This window comes from Streptopelia decaocto (genome assembly GCF_964273445.1).
Source record: "Streptopelia decaocto genome assembly, chromosome: 3".
Classification (NCBI taxonomy): Eukaryota; Metazoa; Chordata; class Aves; order Columbiformes; family Columbidae; genus Streptopelia; species Streptopelia decaocto.
In genome coordinates this window covers 51,256,292-51,274,924 of record NC_138656.1, presented here as the reverse complement: position 1 = coordinate 51,274,924, position 18,633 = coordinate 51,256,292, and the positions used below count along the sequence as shown (strand labels likewise).

The 18,633-nt window shown below is 36.8% G+C and overlaps 1 protein-coding gene across 5 annotated transcripts in view; it reads right to left on the bottom strand.

Moving 5' to 3' along the window:
* The window catches only part of UTRN (utrophin), a 369,822-nt gene that overhangs the window by 179,851 nt on the left and 171,338 nt on the right, over positions 1-18,633 (bottom strand). The gene's annotated exons all lie outside the window — the stretch shown is intronic.

Below are 18,633 nucleotides of genomic sequence, written 5' to 3'. Positions count from 1 at the left end.
AATACCTATAGGCAGAAACTGTCTTCTTACTCATATAAAGCCACTAGCATATATTTGCTACAGGCGAAGTAGTCACATAAACAAATAAATATGACATATAAAGCATGTATTTAAAGTCTTACAAGCATCTTCATTTCCTTTAGATGAGTCTGTGTTTCACAAGGAAACTCTTTCCTCCACCAGAATTCACTTGCTTTTAAAAGTTGCTATGTTAACAAATTAGCTTTTATCATAAGAAGTAAAAAGCTATGTCTCTCTACCATGCTTCTCTCTTCCCAAGCAGTGAGAGCATCACACATCCCAGTGCCAAGCTCCATTCTCACCGCAGGAGCAGAGCCAAGCAGCTCTTGCTGATGCTACTTACTTTTCCTGCTTGGGTGGAAGAGTCAGAACACCTACAACAGTAATTTTTTTTTCCCCCTCTAGTCTTGTAACAGTCTATTTTTAATTCTGATAGGGTCCATAGCTTATGACAAACATAAATAGGTACTACTCATTAAAGACACAACAAAAAACTATTGTGGATAACTCATCAGAAAACTAAAATCATTCAATAACAAAAGAGAACAAAATCATTTCCCAGGCCAGACAGACATGTGATAGCAACAAATTTCACATTATGTTTTTACAAACTGAATACAAGTACGCAGACGTCTGAAAGAGCTACTGTGCCCATTACTTATCATATGAAAATATTTCCTCCCATCCTTCATCATGCAGTGGCACAAATACAATCTTGCATTTACAGCAATACATTAAAAATGCTACATTATTAGGATATAAAGAACAAACAGAAAGAAGGAGAATAAAAATTGCCTCTTTTCAGTGCCTAACACAATTTGAGACTAAATTAAAATATAGATCAAAATCATTGCACATTTACTGCCCAAAAGAAGCAGGGGAATACTTGCCTCAGGAGCCCTTTGACTGTTCTGATCCTAAAATGATCTAAAGAGATTCTGAATCAAGTAGACTTCCAGGCATTAACCTGGTCATCATTAATAAGTGTCTGTCTCTTCTGCTTACTTGCCTCTATCCGCACCCAGGCTGCCAGTGCAATACCCTTTCACATCTCATCTTTCTCATTTCAGTCCCTCACCCACAGATTTTACCTGCATTCCACTGACCTGAAGAAGCAAGCAGACCATAAGATGAAAGGCAACATCAACCAGGACAATCTGGTATTTATATGATATTACCTTTTTCTTTTTTTTTTTTCTTTTTTTTTTTTTTTTAATTTAATATTGCAGTGGTTTTTGTTTTCAAATGTCACAAATATAGCAAAAATTAAGAGTATTTAAAAGCCAAAACTAGAGTTCAGTAACTCTTCAAAAATTGTTCAATCATTGTGTACAGTTATAACTTGAACAATACAGAAGAGAGAGGCTTTATAATAGAGTTAAGCAATGAATCGCCTTTCTTTTGTCCTTTTCTGTTATATCCTACTAAAGTAAGCTTTGTATATTAAGACTTACTGTGTACCTACACATTCATTAAAAAAAAAGAAAAAAAAAAAAAAAAAGCCTAAACTTTAATCTTATGGAAATTTCAGTTGCCTTTCAGTTCAGCATCTACTTTCATCCAGCACAGCTGTCACCATTACTATTTTATGACTGGGAGGAAATTCCTAGAAACCCATCAACTTAAAGCCTTTTATGCCACTCTGTCTTCAACTCCAGGGGTGCTAGCAGGTCACCTACTATGGAACGACTGCTACCTGTCTCCTGCTCTTTTGCAGGTGGCCTATCACATATGAAACTTGCACAATAGCCCAAGTAGTGAGTTTTCCCATTTTGACAAGTCTGATGATCCGGAATGCCTACAAGAAAGTTCTTAAGAAAGGAGAAACCTGCTTACACAAGCCAGGAGCAGAGGACCAGAAAAAAATCATGGAAAACTGAGAATATGGAAGTGCATGCATTGGAAATTAATGTCCTTTAAGATCATGTGTGAGTACTTATGTCTCACACTGATAGGAATTGTAGAGCTATATCTCTAAATGATAAAAGAGTTATTTTCATATCTAAGTATGAAAAATTTTCAATATTCAAACATTATTAATACCTTTGGGATGATGGTTTTGTTGACAAACAATTTAATCCACAGCAGTATCGCAGTTCTACTTGGGTATTAAATCATCATGTTTCATGGTACAGTAGGAAGAGCCCCAACATGTGTAGACATGACAGACAAAATTTGGCAACTGCTAGCCAACTCCATCTTGCTAAAAAGCCCTGTTTCATTTCAGCCAAAATTTACAGAAGGGGAGGGAAATGAGGCCAAGTTACATTAGATTAATTGTTCTAAGGTGAAAGCTTTTCATTTATGTAACAACTCAACCCCAACTTCTGAAAGATGAGTCATTTATTGTTCTCTATTGAAGCTATAAAAATATAAATCCCTATCCCAAGGGAGACAGAATGATTATAAAAAATGTAAATTCTATTAATCAGATGCTTAATAGAGAACTTCAATGATAACTCAAACAGAAGTAGCCTATATCTATTTGGACGGTAAACAACCTATGCTTTTATCATTGACCTGATTTAAGATACATGTGCTTAAGTCTTGTTTTGTTTTTTCAGCTCTATTATTTTGATTTCAGCAAGATCAGACATTATTACTAACTACAAATACTGTTATTTGAAACCAACAAAACAATAATTTAACTCTTACCTTAATACATAAACTGAGGAACTGAAATTGAGAAGAGAGTTAATTAGTTCTTAAGCTTTTCATACTGGATTGTTACTGTTGCATGCTGAGCCTTTTAATCATGAATTCACAGAACAAAATTTTAAATCAATGAGGAGATGCCAAAAATTCAACAAGCCAAATTAGTAAGACAGAAAATTATGACCACTTAAACCTGGAAATAATTGTATTAGTATCAGTCTCAAGTGTGGTAAACCAAAATTGCAGAATACCAGATTGGAATGGACCTCAAGGATCATATCATCTCCAACTGGGAATACAGAAAACACAACCGAGTATGCTATAAATGCATGCATGTGAGAGGGAAAACAGAAAACAAAAGCACAAAACCACTGCCTTACACCTGGCCAGAGACTAAGCATGCATCCATCGTAAAAACAAGAGAAAAGAGAGACACCACAGGCAGACATGACAAAGAAATGCCAACAGAAGGGCGTTGAGAGGTTTTTGCTGTTGGTATCACTCCATGGTTTAAGCCTAAGACTTTAAGAAAGCAGGATCAGCTTTCTATGATTAAACACTTTTGTTATCCTCATGCCCAGCAGCTCCATAGCTAAGAACATCAACAATCCAAGTACTGCCCAGGCACAGAGAGAAGTGAGTATGGAGGCTGCAGCCCAGGCAGAAAGTAGAACACAGTTACAGACAACTGGCACAATAAAAGACCATCAACATGAGCCAGCCTGAGAGGTGGCAGAAACTAGCAGCAACTGTGTTTTAGCAGAATAAGCTTTTCCAAGGTATTATAGTCCTTTATGAAATTGATACATTTTGAAAACAAAACCAAAGACTGCTTTTCTCCAAAAATTGTCTTCCAGCTTGGGACACAGAAAACAGATGAAAGCAGAAAACATCCAATAGCACAGTATAAGAACAGCAAAGCACTGTTACAGTGTATACGCACAGTAGGATTAATGACTTAAATTCTTTGGGTCTTTTTGTGGTTTATTTCTGATAAATATATTTCCTGTAATTTTCCCTTAATTTCACTGCTGGACTAAATTTCAAACGAGTTTCCATGAAAGGTAACAAGTTACAAATCAAAGATACATTGCCTACCCCGGAAGAAGTGGGTATTCTCTGCACACCTGCAAGTGTATTTCTGCTTTAAAATACTATTAAACCAGTATTCATTTTTTTTTCATTATTGTTTGGTTTCTGTACTGAAGTAGCATTTGCCTTAGTTTTTCTTTTTATAATGTCTTAAATAGTCATGCATGTCAAATTTATATTATGTATTCCAGAAAAACACAGTTTATGAAACTACCATGTAGAGTTTATTTTAAATTTATTTAAACGGACTTAAAAGAAGATTCAGTGCCTTCATTTATCATCTGTTTAAACAATTTGCTACTTACTACTAAGCTTTTCATGGTCTTTAAAGGTAAAAATGTACAATTTCATAATCCTTTTTAATTCCCTCCACTTCAATTTTCCATGCTTAAAGTGATCAGAACAGAGTTTTTGTTGTGATTTGTGTGCTTTTTTTTTTTATCCTTTATGCCTGTTATCCATATACTATTCACTGTCAGCATATGTTCCCTGATTTACTCTGTTTCCAGTTAGCAAAAACTGTTCAAAAAGTGCCACCTTTCCCATTGTGGATGGAATAGAGGCACAGTCCCTGCCTACCTTTCAGTGCCAACTGGACACTGCATTATAATTTCAGCAAGGTCTACACAGATACCCTTACATCACTGACCTCTCTTGTAAGAGCAATAGGTAGGTCTCATTGCTACAGCATTCATTTCCACGTTAACCTTTAGCTATGAAGACATTCCCAAATCTTTGACCTAAGTTACAGGTGGACTTTGTTCCAAATAGGTCTCTGTTTTCCAGCATCATATAATCAATTATTTTTAGAGTGGATACTTGAAAAACTGATAAAGGTGTCTAACATACATGCTAATTCCACTACTTACACTAAGCAAAGTCTGAGTATGTTAGAACAGGTAAGCAGGGACATGTACTCCCTAGCAACTAGATCAAACGAAGTTATTTGGGGGTTTACACAGATACATTGAAAATACACTGAAGAAAATAAACACACATGGTACATATAAATTTAGATGAAGCAATACTCTTAATCATTATAATTTGATTTTTAAGTTACACAAAAAGAGGATGATCCTGTTTTGAGTTTTGATTTGATTTTTAAGTTACGCAAAAAGAGGATGATCCTGTTTTGAGTTTTTATGCCCATCCACTTTCCATTCATCTTCTTTCCACAGATAAATAGAAAAGCTTTCTGCTTTTTCCTAGGAGTAAAATGTTACCTTGATATTTTCTGACCTCTAATTTTAAAATTCTAATAGACTTCTCATGTAAGTGCTATAGTCTTGCTGCAATTACTGAAGGTCCTCACTAATCAGCAGGCTGAATTAGAAGCAGCTTGCTGAGCCCAGCCATGCAGCTGAGCCACCATCTCCCTGGGACAGAAAAGCCCTACTAACAACTTCAGTGATTGTGCTGAGGTCTCCATTTGTGCTGCTGTGGCTGAAAGTGAGTTAATTTTCTTAATGCACTTGGAAGCCTTTCTTTTTGTAGCCAGAAAATTCTTTTTTTTTTTTTTTTAATTTAGTTTGAAAACAAGAAGATAACACATGGGGATGGAGTTAAAGTTTTTAATTGCTCTTGTTTGGGAGCCAAGGCCTCTGAGCTCTGCCCACAGATGTGAGGCAGCAAGGACGTGGGGCAGAGATGGGGCAGACCTGGACTGACATCCAAACTGATCAATAAGAACATTCTATGCCATTAGCATTATACCAAGGTAAAATTGCACCTCTCACCTTTCACAAACAATTAGAAATTCAAACATTCAAAATATCATGTAATAATACACAACTTATGTTTGAGGCTCAGATTAAACTGTTTGCATGGTTATTTCTAGACTCAGTTCCATACTGTCCTGCCAAAGTTTGCTTCACTGTCAGCACATCCACCTTCTTAAAAACACAAAGGTTATCTGTTATTTTCGTTACCTCAAAGCCAATAAAAGTTATCTTAATTCCTGTATTTATCTATAAAGGTACTTTTTGAAAACAGTAATTTTGCATTGAAACACATAACAAGGCTTGAAAGGGAAACTCTCTTGCTTCCAGTCTCATTAATGAGGAATACTGTGGTTCAGATAATTATTTCACCACAGAGACAAAGCAGCAAAAACCTGAGTTTCAACTGGCAAGAAAAGGCAAAAGGGCAATTAGGTAAGTGTGACTTTTTCATATTGAGTGGATTGTATGAAATTTGCCAATGAATACTTAAATACTGGGCTGTAAGCATCTAAGAGATATTAGCAGTCATCTCTGAGCATGAACAGAAGATGACAGAAAAACACAAATATTCTTTTTAAATTTGATATTAAAGGAGGAGCTAAGAAATTCTCTATCCATGAGCTTTACTTCAATTCCAGCAAAAGAAAGATAGTGAGCACATCATAAGCACCCAACATTAGCAACAGCCAACATGATTTGTCAGGAATCAATCACGTCAGATTAACTTAAATTCCTTCAGTGACAAGATAACAAGCCTTGGGAATATGGGAGTGGTAGTAAGTGTCATTTATCTTGACTTCACTAATTGTCAACAGCCTTACAAGACAGTCCCAGATGCAAGCATACCTAGCTGAAAAACTATATTTAGTAGTAAACATTGTACTATCAAGGTTCATATAAAGAGATATTGGACAGGGACTTCTCTTGAGTCCAGTACTTTTGAATATTTTAAGTAACAAGATAACAGAAAGAAGTCAACTTACTGATTTTTACAAAGATAACTAAGATAGGAGCAGCAACAAAGATGTTGGAAAAAAAGAAAAAAATTAGAAACTAAACTTTGCAATTTTGAGAACCAATCTAGGGGGAAAAAAAAAAAAAAAAAAAACAACTTCACATGCTGAAGCAGAGTAACACCAACCAACACAGCAAATGCAATATGAAGAGTGATGATGAGAAGGATGGGCATTGCAAAGAAAGAGCAGGGTGCTGCACCACTGAGTGTGAGTGAACAAGGCTAATCAGAAACCTGTGGAAGAGCAACACCACCTTTCACTCTGCTAAGTTCTAGCAAGGTCTGAGCTGACAAACTGCACCAAGTTTTGGGTGTAGAATTTCATGAAAAATTTAAATGAACAGCACATTAGCCAGGGAAGAGCAGAGTGAATGATAAGTTGTCTGAAAAGCAATGAGAAAGGGAAAATCACAACAGTCTAAGTTGTCTGAAAAGCAATGAGAAAGGGAAAATCACAACAGTCTTCCAATATATACATATCAACCACCGTGGGAATATATTCTTCAACTGTAAATTCAGGTATGTGATGAGTTGAAGAAGTAACCTAAAATACACTTCTCTCAGTTATAGAGAAGAAAAATGCATTTACACATCAGAATTAAATACCAACAACAAAATGCTTTAATAGTGAATACTTGAAAAAGCTGAATCAATTTGTCTTAAAAGCAGCTGCAAAAAGCTTTAAAAACAGACCAGACAAAGATCCTTAAAAAATGACATAGTTACAGATGATCTCAGCACTGGGCTAAGACTAGGTGATGCAGTAGTCTATTTGTTCTCTTTTATCTGCACTGGTTCTTACCACTCACATAATTTCTGTATGTATGAGAAACATGGAGATGCAACATGAGCTGAAATGTCTACTTGATCTTTCTGTTTTGAACTCATATGTCCAACTATGAATTCCCCAAAGACAGAGAAAATATATTCCAGAGTTACTTATTTCAAACCTAAATTTGTACGTCTTCAATGCTATTTATAACATCATACAACTCTTACATACATACATAGCTCATTTATCTCTCAATATGCAAGCCAGAAAATTGGGGGTTCTAACTCAACAAAAAATATTTTTGACATGTTAAGAGGTCACATGGAAATGTTGGGGCAGAATCTCAAGCACACAACTTATTATACCTTTTTCTGAACTCCAGTAGCAAATTTAGCACACACTTGCCTATCATCAGGACCAGATGTTCTATTTGCAATTTTGAAGGCCCTTTCGGGTGCAGTCCTATCATATACCTCCATAGGCTATGCTTCTCATTTCAAATCAAATCCGTTTTGTCACTCAGACTGAAATACGTAGCTTCACTCATTCAAGCATCTATAAAAATACCATGACAGACAAGGCTGGACTAGTAAGCAGCTTTGCTTCTCACGCACAGCTTCACTGCGATCACACAGACACGGTGCAATTTAATACTTTCTATACAGTCTAGCCCTAAAGGAACTTATGTATCAGTGGTGCCACAGGAAAGACTTTTGCAATATTCACTTTGCAGAGTCTCAAAATAATTATTGGTAAAACCAGATGACAGTAGCAAATGTAACAGCAGATAAGATATAGGATAACCCTACTTTGAAGTAGGAGAAAAGGTTTCTCCAAAATACACAGTGACAAAATGTTTAATTCTGCTTTATGTTTGCAATCACATCTCCACCTACATTGAATCAGCTGGGAAAGAGCTGATGGAGAAGAGGGCTTCCTCCTCCCTCAAATAGTGAACCCCCCAGATTCACACTGCCTCCTGCAGAGTAGTAGGTGGCATTTCAATAGATTTACTGTTAACTGTCAGGTGACTATTTTGTACATATTCATGGCTGCAAACGTTACAGCTCAAGATATTACACTGAAAATAATAAGTGTTGATACAAATACAACTTAAATACCAAGACATCCATATTAGTAGGCACAGCAAGTTTTCTTTAAAACAGTTTATCCACCCACCTAGGACAGATTTTAAGGATTTGGGTTCTATATAGCTGGGGAAAAGCTGAAGGACAGATTTGGCAAGTGACTCAAATTCTAGAGACGTTTTTATTGCAACACAGGTATCACTGCTTCCTGTTGGGAAACGGATTTTTTGTTTCTTTTTCAGATGGGGATGAGGAACAGTGTGGAGCTAGAAGAAGTGACAAAGAATATTTTAGCAGTCTGAGGACGACTTTCCTAAAGTTTATTGACCAACAACTTGGTTTTTTTTTTTAAAGAGGGAAACAAATAGATGAAACAACCATAAAGATCAACAGTAAGTGTACATTTAGGAAACTGCCCCAGAATATGAAGCCTACTCCTGTCATCTAGAACGGCCAATGACTGAGATTACAGAACAGCACTTCCCAAAGTATCACATAATGTTACCCAAGGAGCACTTGAAAGCTGATCTTAAATTTGAAAGAAAACTTTTTCCTTCATATGAAAGAAGATTTATTACTCTGGTAACTGACCAGAAGGAAATCTGGAGATCACAAAGAAAGACTACAGCTAAAGATACAAGGGAAGGAACAGTAACTACTGACACCAAACATATCAGTGAAAGATAACAAATCTCTTTTCCATAAATTATGTGAAAAAAATAGTGGTTTTGTCTTTTTCCTTTCTCTGCTCACCGGGGCAGAACAAATAATTTAGGTACAGTGATGTCTCAACAGAAACAATTAGACTGTCTTCTTGGCTACCACCACTATGATTATTTACTTTCAGCTTTGTCCTTATAGCAAAAAATCCCAGCTCCACAACCCCAGCCTCTGAGTTATGTGAAGAAATTGATACAAAACCAGCTTCAGCTGATGCAGTTTCATCTCAAATAGCATCCCATCTCTTCTGCATGTTATAAGTATTGCATATTTTCAACTGGATCTGTTGAGCTTTTCTCCAGTTAGAGGCCCAAGAAACTAAAGTCATCAGTAGATGCTGGTTCAGACAAGCACAGCAGAAGGCAGGAGACCATTGCAGAAACTGCACCCAAGCAACAAGAGTTAAAAGACTGACTTGCCTGTTGTCTTGCCCTTGAATACATGATTAACATTTTCACTTAAATAAGGCAGCAGAAAAAAAAAAAAAAATTCTTAGTTTGCTTTTTTATTCTCTCTCAGGCAGAAGTTCATATAGAAACTGGGAATTTTTCCTACAGGTTTGAGCACTGCTAGGTATAGATCTTTAATCTGGAATTACATCTACCAGCACCTCCTCTTGCTGCTGTCATGTAGAGAACCTTCATCATTTCAAGACCTGTGAGTTCCTCTCATCCTGGAAGCACTACAGGTTCATTTCAGCTTCTTTTTTATTTTTTATATGTCAAATATCATGCCATGGGTAGTCCATGAAAGATTTCCACTGGACTTGATTTGCCATTCTTCCTCTTTCTACACTGAGAAATAAATAAAATCAATGAAGCCAGTACCACAAGGCCTAAAAGCAAGGGTTAGCAGGTCTGGAACTGGCACATTTGGAGGCAAACAATTACAAACAGACAGAGGAAGGAAACAGTGAGAAAAGAGAAGGGCAAGTCATCATTTTCCCTTGGAGCATGTATGACAATTAATTTCAAAGGATTACACAAAGGAAGTTGCCAGAAACCAGTTACAGTGACAGGGGAAATCAGCATTCAGAATTCCTGTGGCTGTGATCAAGTTATAAAGAAAAAAATTAGCCAGAGAATATCAAATAGAACGACACTTCATTTACTTGCCTTTGTTCTGCTTTCTTCCACTGAGAGAAATTAAAGTGTGCTTTATTTTACAAAAAAAGCCACAGGCAGTGATGGCCTGTGTATCTGCACAGATTTACAGCACACAAGTGAAATAAAAGGAGGTGTAACATCTTTTATCTCTTAGTACTTTGTGCAAAGCCTGACAGCCCCGCTGCTCGAAACAGTCAAGTAAAAATAAATAAATAAATAAAAGTCTGAAGAGTATCAGAAACAAGGAGTGTTCGTTTTCTGTTGGTGTAACTTTTAGGGGTCTGGGGAAGCAGAAGAAAGGTTACAGAAATCAACACAAATGTCAACATTTGATTAGTGGCCATAGCTCATTTGCTCTCTGAACCAAGAAATTCTCCAGAGCAGTCACTCCATGCAGCCCGGTCTCCCTCTCTTCACCTGCAGTGACACTAATGTATTTCTACAGCAGACAGAAACTCTATTATCTGCAGTTTTGTTCCAAATAAAAGCAAACTATTGTTTTTCACCTTAGAGCATTTACTAAAATGTTGCACCACAGGAGCAAAACAGGCAACGCTACAGTAACTGGACAGATGAGAGTTTTCTGCAGCTCGGTACCTAGTCATACTATTTTATGTATCCTTTTGTCTTTCCAACAGGTTCATTTACTCTGGCTACCTTGTCTGTAAAAGTTCCAGGCTCCCTTATAGACCAAAGCTTCAATACTCCAAGAACAGTAATGACCAACTGCCAGCTCTCAATTTAACAGTGTGTTGACTCTAACTTCCAAAACCATCCTAGGAAATCAACATTAGGCAAAACAAGACCACAAAATTTATGCCATCATTATAAACTGTAAGCCAGCTGTTTTTCTTTTTGAAGTGTCTTTAATTCCAATTTATTTTTCCCTAAGTCACTACACAAATGTCATTGCCAAAGACTTATCTCTTGCAAAGATGCTGGGACAGTACCAAAACAGTCATAAAATCTAAACATATTTTACAATCAAATTAAACAATGCTAAACAAGACAAATTATTATACTTAGCTTTATGCCATGGGCTTTCTAAGATGATCTAAATCACAGTTCCCTTTCACATGTCCTGTGCAATTGGACTGAAGCCTGAAGAAGACATAGTTTAGACCCTTCCTATACCTTCTCCAACTAGTGTTTAAAACTCTCTTGTATTTAGTTCTAGATCTGCCACTCAGAAAGTATCATAACAACTACCAATTAAGTTTCATTCCCCTTGATTCTATACAAGAAAAAAAAATATGTATGCTATGAATATGCAGCCTTCCTTTGTCCTTGTTTCAAAAAAGTTTGAACATAATCATATATACGATACATATATCACAATGCATGTATCATTTTGTCAAAATCTTACTTTCACAGTAGCTTTATTTTGGGCTGCATCTTCCTTGTTTCCATATTTTTTGTGATTGTGTTTCCCCTCCTTTTGCAACCTAAAAATTGTGCAACATTCACACACTTCTATTTTCAAACTGGTCCTTAATCACCACCTCAAAGAACATCTGTAGGCTGTTTACACATAGACTGGCATAATTTATAGCAGCTCTCACTTGACTTACAATAAGCATGCTGGCAGCCAAGTTTATTTAATATGCAAAAGTAACACAGAGGGCTTCATTTCTTCTGGTTTGCAAGTGTTAATTTTTTCGCTCAGCCTATAATTCCTCTCTTTTTCTGGAATAATGTTCATTAAGCTTCAGCACAACCAACTTGAACCTCCAGAGAACATACACCTCAACAACGTACTGGACCTCAATAATGTTAAAGCCTGTATTTGCTCACTAATAAAATCTTCATTGCCTCCTCAAATTTTAATTAGGAACCTTGAATATTAAAGATTAACATACTTAACCCCATGCATCATACAGTCATCTTAGACTGAAGCATAGCTTTGGCTTATTTGTAAATTCAACCACCTTTTATGATATTAATCACACATTAGCCAAAGCTATCTTTCATTCTGTTTTCACATATTCCATTGTTTACTTGTTGTATGGAATCTCCACACAACTGTTCTTTCATGTTTCTTCTAGTATAAACAGATTTTACCTATTAACCTAAAACCAAGAGTTTGTTATAAATGCATGGAAAAAATTAGTCATTCTTTAGCCACACTACAAGATCATCCCACTGAAACACACTACTGGTCACTGATACCATCTGCAGATCAGCGTGTGTACCAACAACTACTCGTGTTCCCAAATGAATAGTGTTTTATGCGACAGAAACAGGTTAGTGGCCACAGACAAGCCAATTAACTGCTGTGTTACACAAGCAGGATGCAGTTCTACCCTTCTATTGTAATCACTTACCAACAATGTTAAAATAAAACCACGATTCTGAGTTTTTGCAACGTTGCTCCCTCTTACAGTTTACTGAATTAATCTTAATCCATATCTGAAAATAACTTTTAGCTGGTACCTTCAATTTATGAGGCCGTTTTAGAAAAGCAAAAGCACTTCTGAAGTATCAAAAGCCAGTCTATATTTTAGACTTTTCCACTCAAATATATTACTGAATGAGGTTTTTCCACAGGATAAGGCTTACTAGTCCTCAGAACCTGATCACAACTTCCAAAGATTTCTCCACAATCACAATCCATGGGTTGGTTTGGGATTTTTTTTTTTTTACTCTTTTCCAATTAAAATAATTGTTGGCACCAGAATTCAAAGATAGCCCATATTTTCATAGCTGTTTGCTAAGAACATCCCACCCCTCCACCCTCCATTTCAGTCACGCAGCCATCAAAAACACTTGCAAAATGCATATTCAGGTTTTGCTGGCAGAGTGCTAGTGTCTCTCTGTGAAAGAAGACATCGCCACACCTCTGCAAGGGAAAAAAGTAGAAATAGTACACTTGTTTTCCTCTAAAACTAAACTGCTGTAGCTCTTCTCATCCCATAGCACCTGGGGGGCCTGAAATCTTGAAGTTTATCATTGCAACTGTAAGACAGAACTCAGTCATCCAGCTAAAAGTCATTCTAGCTAAATGAACGTAAAAAAAATAAATAAAAATTCTAACCTAGTCCAAAAGTTGTAGAATCCACTTACTTTCTAACTCTAAATAATTGTAACTAAGCCTGTGTAAGGGCCTTATCACATCAACATGAATAGAGACAGGGCTCATGGAAGGTCAAGTCCAGATTCAAATTCTTCAACAAAAACCCTCAATTACCTCCCTTATTTTCATTTAGAAGTACTCTTATATAGAGGAAACAATGTTTTGATTCTGCATTATAATGGATTAGAGTCTTCCACAATCTGGCTATTTGGCTAAATTATCTGCTTACAGATAACAGCTGAATTGTTTAAGACTGTATTCTTTTTACTGAGGGCTACATGAAGAAATTCCAGAGCTCATTTATCACTGCACTATTGGGCTATATGAAATGAAAGATAATGGCCTGCAAATAGACATATAGCTATTTCACTGAAAATAGCTGAGGCACTGCTGTTAGCTCCTGATGCAAACACATTGTAAAGAAGTGAAATTCTATTGAAAGGCTTTTCTTTTTGGCCTCGTTTTTCCTCTCTTCTAAAAGGGGAAAGTGTTGTGCTTGCTAATAAAGAAATACTGGGGGACAAGAGAGGTATTTGCGTAATCTGTAAGTTTTATTATGCCTCCATCCAAATCTGAAAGGAATCCATACATGACGAAAGTGGGCAACCTTCATTTAAACTCTGAAGTTTAACAGAAAGAAAGATGAGAAAGACATCTGTTTCAACTACTTTGCATTGTTGGAACTTTAAGCAAATGAATACTTCTCTTTGTAGCAAACAATAGAGAGAATATTAACCAAGAGAGTTACAGTATTTTGTATGGAACATTCAAAATTAAACATGAAAGGTGACTGATTAGTCCGGGCTTAATAATGCATTCTTCCTTAAAAAAAAAAAAAACCATAGTTCAAACTGATTCCAAAGACAGCAGGTGACAGAAAGCAGCAACCTCAGATGACTGTTCTAGGACCACATGCCAAAACCCAGCACAATGAAACACTAATTGGTCAGCAGCCTCAGTTGAAATGCCAAGAATTGAGCAGCACTGAAAACCAAAGTCTCTGGATCTCCCCAGGAAGGAAGCTCTCTTCAGGTCAGAAATTTGAAACACCAGTGCAGAGAAGCCAGCGCTTCTGTTAGCACAACATTGGGCCCATAGATACAGGGGCTCACCAGCAACTGAGGAGCCTCTACAGGAACAGAAACATTTATTACTTCATTTATAGCATCTATCATATTTACCATAAACCAGAAAACACCAGTAAATATAGTTCCACTATGACTAAGAATTGCTTTCAGAAGCACAACACAGGACATCAATTATCAGGAACCCTGTTGGCATCTTCCACCCACATTCAGTTCCTCAGCTACATGGGAACACATAAGTTACTTTTGTTTTGAAGCAAAATGCTTTGCAGCAATGTATATCAAGAGTGCCCAAGAAGAAAATGTCACCAGGAGCCAGAGAGCCACACAGGTCTGCAAGCAGTGGATATGAAATAGGAATCTTGCAGGGCAACTTTAGAACATGAAATCACATAGTAGTTTGTCTTTATTAAAAACAGAGGGGAAGGCAAAAGGGAGGGCAGAACTCTTTCAGAGTCCTTGATGACTAGCAGTGACAGAACAGCATCAATCAGTCCTATTTTCCCAGCTACATGGCAAGTGCAGCTTTCCTTGAAATAAGCTAGAATTATCTGTGTGAGGTAAAAGACAGACGGTCAGTTCTCTAGATGGGAGCTGGTGAAGTGCTATGCTGTTTTAGGGTCCTACTGCTTCAGGACTTCATGAATTTGGGAAGGGTAATTGAGCCCTAAGGGAAAGAGGAAAGAAAAATTGCTCCCTGAAAAATGGCAGTGATCAAAAAGCACTGTGGTAAAATACTACAGTAAGATGGTCTCATATATCAAATATTGATCTAGCTCCTGTAAACACGTGAAGTTCACAGAAGTCAATTTTCCCATTAATCCTACATTCATGCCTTAATAGAACTACTCCATATTTTATATTCATTTTCATTCTCACTGCAATAGCAAAACATTTTTAGCTCAAAAATCACACTTGCCTTTAAATATAAGAGGATTCTAAAAGCATGTCTTGAAATATTTCACTCACCTCCTTCTCCTCCTTCCCTCCCTTCCAAAATACTACTGAAATGCTATTAGAAAAAGTTATATCCTATAACCCATCTTCTCTCCTGTTAAGCTGCATTCTGCTTGCGAATAGGAATGATTGGTGCAGCAGTTAAAAATACCAAATTTATGAAGCTGTATGTCTTCTCCCATTCTGTTTCTCGTTGTTTCCTCACCTTAGAGAAACAATTTGATTTCTTGAGAAGTCTGATACATACACAGAGCACTAGAGAGCACAGTCTTCTGCAAGAAAGGATTTACAATAAAGTACCTGCTTATTATACAGATTCATTTGGCACTGATCATAATTAGATAAATGGCAAAACTGTTACATTTAGGTCAGTGTCATCACTGAAGATGTGCACAACCTTTACAAGGGGTTAGTGGCATATTCATCTTTTTGAGTTTTGAAAACATCATCTGAAAATGCAAAATTAAGTAGGGGTGCTGGTTAGATGACAGGAACTTTTACACTATACTAAAGTGCCTTCTCATCATAGCCACAAAATTCAGAAATGCACCAAATGCCTGACTGTGCCACATTGTTACCATTGCAGTTACACTACAGCAAAAAGATTTACAAAGGAATACTTGCTACGGCTGTACAGCAGACTCATAGCAGGCCCAGATTTAGATCAAAATTCAGCGGAGTAGTAGGAATTTTTCATAAGGAGTAAAAATGTGAAGTTCCTTTTTATAGGAAGTAGGCAACACAGTCACTGCTGAAAACTGCTGCACTATAGTTTTGACTATTTTAGTCTTCACTCCTAAGCTAACAGGGCACTAGCACAGAGGAACATAGAAAATAGCAAGTTGGAAGACCTCTGGAGGTCACACAGTCAAACCTCCTGCCAATTTCAGGACTCAGTTTCAAAGCTAGGTCTGGCTGCTAAGGACCTTATTCACTATAATTTTTAATAACTCTAGAAATGGAAACACAACAGTCTCTTTGGACAGCCCACTACAGTGCTCAGTGATGCCTATTGTACAGAATTGTTGCCCTTACACCCAATTTCCACTGCCTCTTTTCTTTCACAGGGCACCTCTGAGAAGAGCCTGGCTCCATCTCCGTCTTCTATAATAACAACCCACCAGGTAGGCAGTGACAGCATTTGGAAAGCCCTGAAGCCTTCTCCCCTCCAAACTGTTAATAAATAAAGCCATCTACTCTATCCGTACATGCCCAATTTGACTATCAGTGACTGTGTCAAACATCTTTCTAAAGTCAAGATCAGGGAACACTACTTCTTTCCCTTCATTCAAAGACACAGTGAGAACTTTGCTGCAGAAAGCAATCAGGTTTGGCACCCTTCTTAAAATTCATGCTGACTCTTCACGATCACCTTCTTGCTTTTTTTTGTGCTTGGAAATGGCCTACTAAACTAAAACATTGCTTGGGGACTTATTAAAACATTCTTTAAGGACTGAGAACACATGGGTTCTTGGGGAAAAAGACTTTGTGAGCTCCTAAATCTTACTATCAAGAGATATTCCCAATACTTTATCTACAAGTTTCTCCTGAAAAATCTGCCCATTCTTCTTTTTTCCACCTCCAATATCAGCCAGATGCTGCATCTGTGGCAATCACTTGTCTTCAGGAACCAACTTATCCTACACTCAGGAAGAGGATGGGAGTTCTCAGGACCTCATATCTCTCCAGTTCATCAGAACATGAAAATATCCCTCCAATATGCTACTGATATATATATATATATATATTTTTTTTTACCAGATCCCTCCAAAATTCCAAAGGGAATCAATCTGTAACATCTAACAACCAACATTTTGCCTACACACCAAAGCTCCTGTCTTTGTCACTGTTAAACTGCATACAAAGGTGCAATTTGATACCAATGGAGAATTAAATTCCATTATAGCTATTATATTTCCAAATTGAATCTCATTTGTTGTCCATATTTCTAGTTTTCATGTCTTTTGACTTACTGGATAGTAATTTCCAGACTTCACTTACCTCATTTTTTAAGTCATTAAAAACTTTCACCCTTCAGCCTTACATTGCTTCTGTAGTTACTGTGATTATTCTGTAACAAATGTCAGTAACAAATGAATTTTCATCTCCCAAGACTTCCAGATTCCTATCATTTCAAGTATTTTTCCATCAGTTTTCAGCTTTCCAACTTTTAATCCATATCCAAAAAGAAATTATGTCCATTTCATTCATTTCAAATTATCATTGACTTATATGCATTCTTAGTCTATTCAGGTTTCTACAGATGATATGGTTTTCTTGTCCTTTCAGTCACTAAACACCATCATGCTATCTTGTGGAACTTAGAGCTCTAAGTCTTCATTAGCTATGTTAACCCTGTTCTATTTATCATACACCCAAGTCATGTTTCATCCCACCCCTCCACATCCACTGTCTCATAAAATCACAACAGGTGCCAGTTCTTCTACAGTCAATTTCAACACAAATAAGGTGTGTGGGTTTTGGCAGTGGGGTGATTACAATTTTGATTTCTCAGTTGTTTTCTAAAATAGTAAATCCTAAACTCATCAGATGCTGATCATTAGATATTATTTACTAAATCTCCTGTTTCAAAATAGCCATTTTTTATTTCCACCAGTGCACTTTTAGCCTCATTTTATTTCAATAGATAACAGCTGTTATATCCAGGGTTCCCTTTAATTCTGGCCTCCTCCCTTCTATAAGGCTTTATGGTAGAACTTGATCTAATTCATATGTCCCTTATACTACCAGAACAATATCAAGCAGTCCAGACTTAACTTTCTCATCTAAAAAAAAATTAAACTGTCTGCATAATTTAGCAATGCTTTTGATGACAAGGCATTTCTTCATTTCCCAATAAAGAACTAGCTCCACACAACTACATCCTTCAGGTGACAGCTCCAAAATCAACTTTTGTTCTCACTTCTGCTGTCCAATAAATATGTACTAGATTGCTGCTGCAATGTATCCTCTTCATCCACACTTGATTACCTGCATTTCATAAGTGCCAATGATTTTTTTAAATCAACTTGAAGTCACGTAAAAATTAGAAAACTCATCTTTGCTGAATTCATTGGAACCAGGAGTAACCTAGTCATTTCTCAATACAGTCTTCCGTGGGTTTTTTTGCCCCACTCCCCATGACCTTCACATTTTTTCAAAATTTCAGAGGAACAGAGCGTTTGCTGCTGCTCTCAAAATTCAACATAATGTAAGTGTTCTTTGGAATGCAATCAGCAGTGTCACAGCAAAAGAGGATTTTGGCTGACTCCAGCATTCACTCACTGTGCTTTTAACTTTCTGTGCTTTTATAAATTTAACACTACCC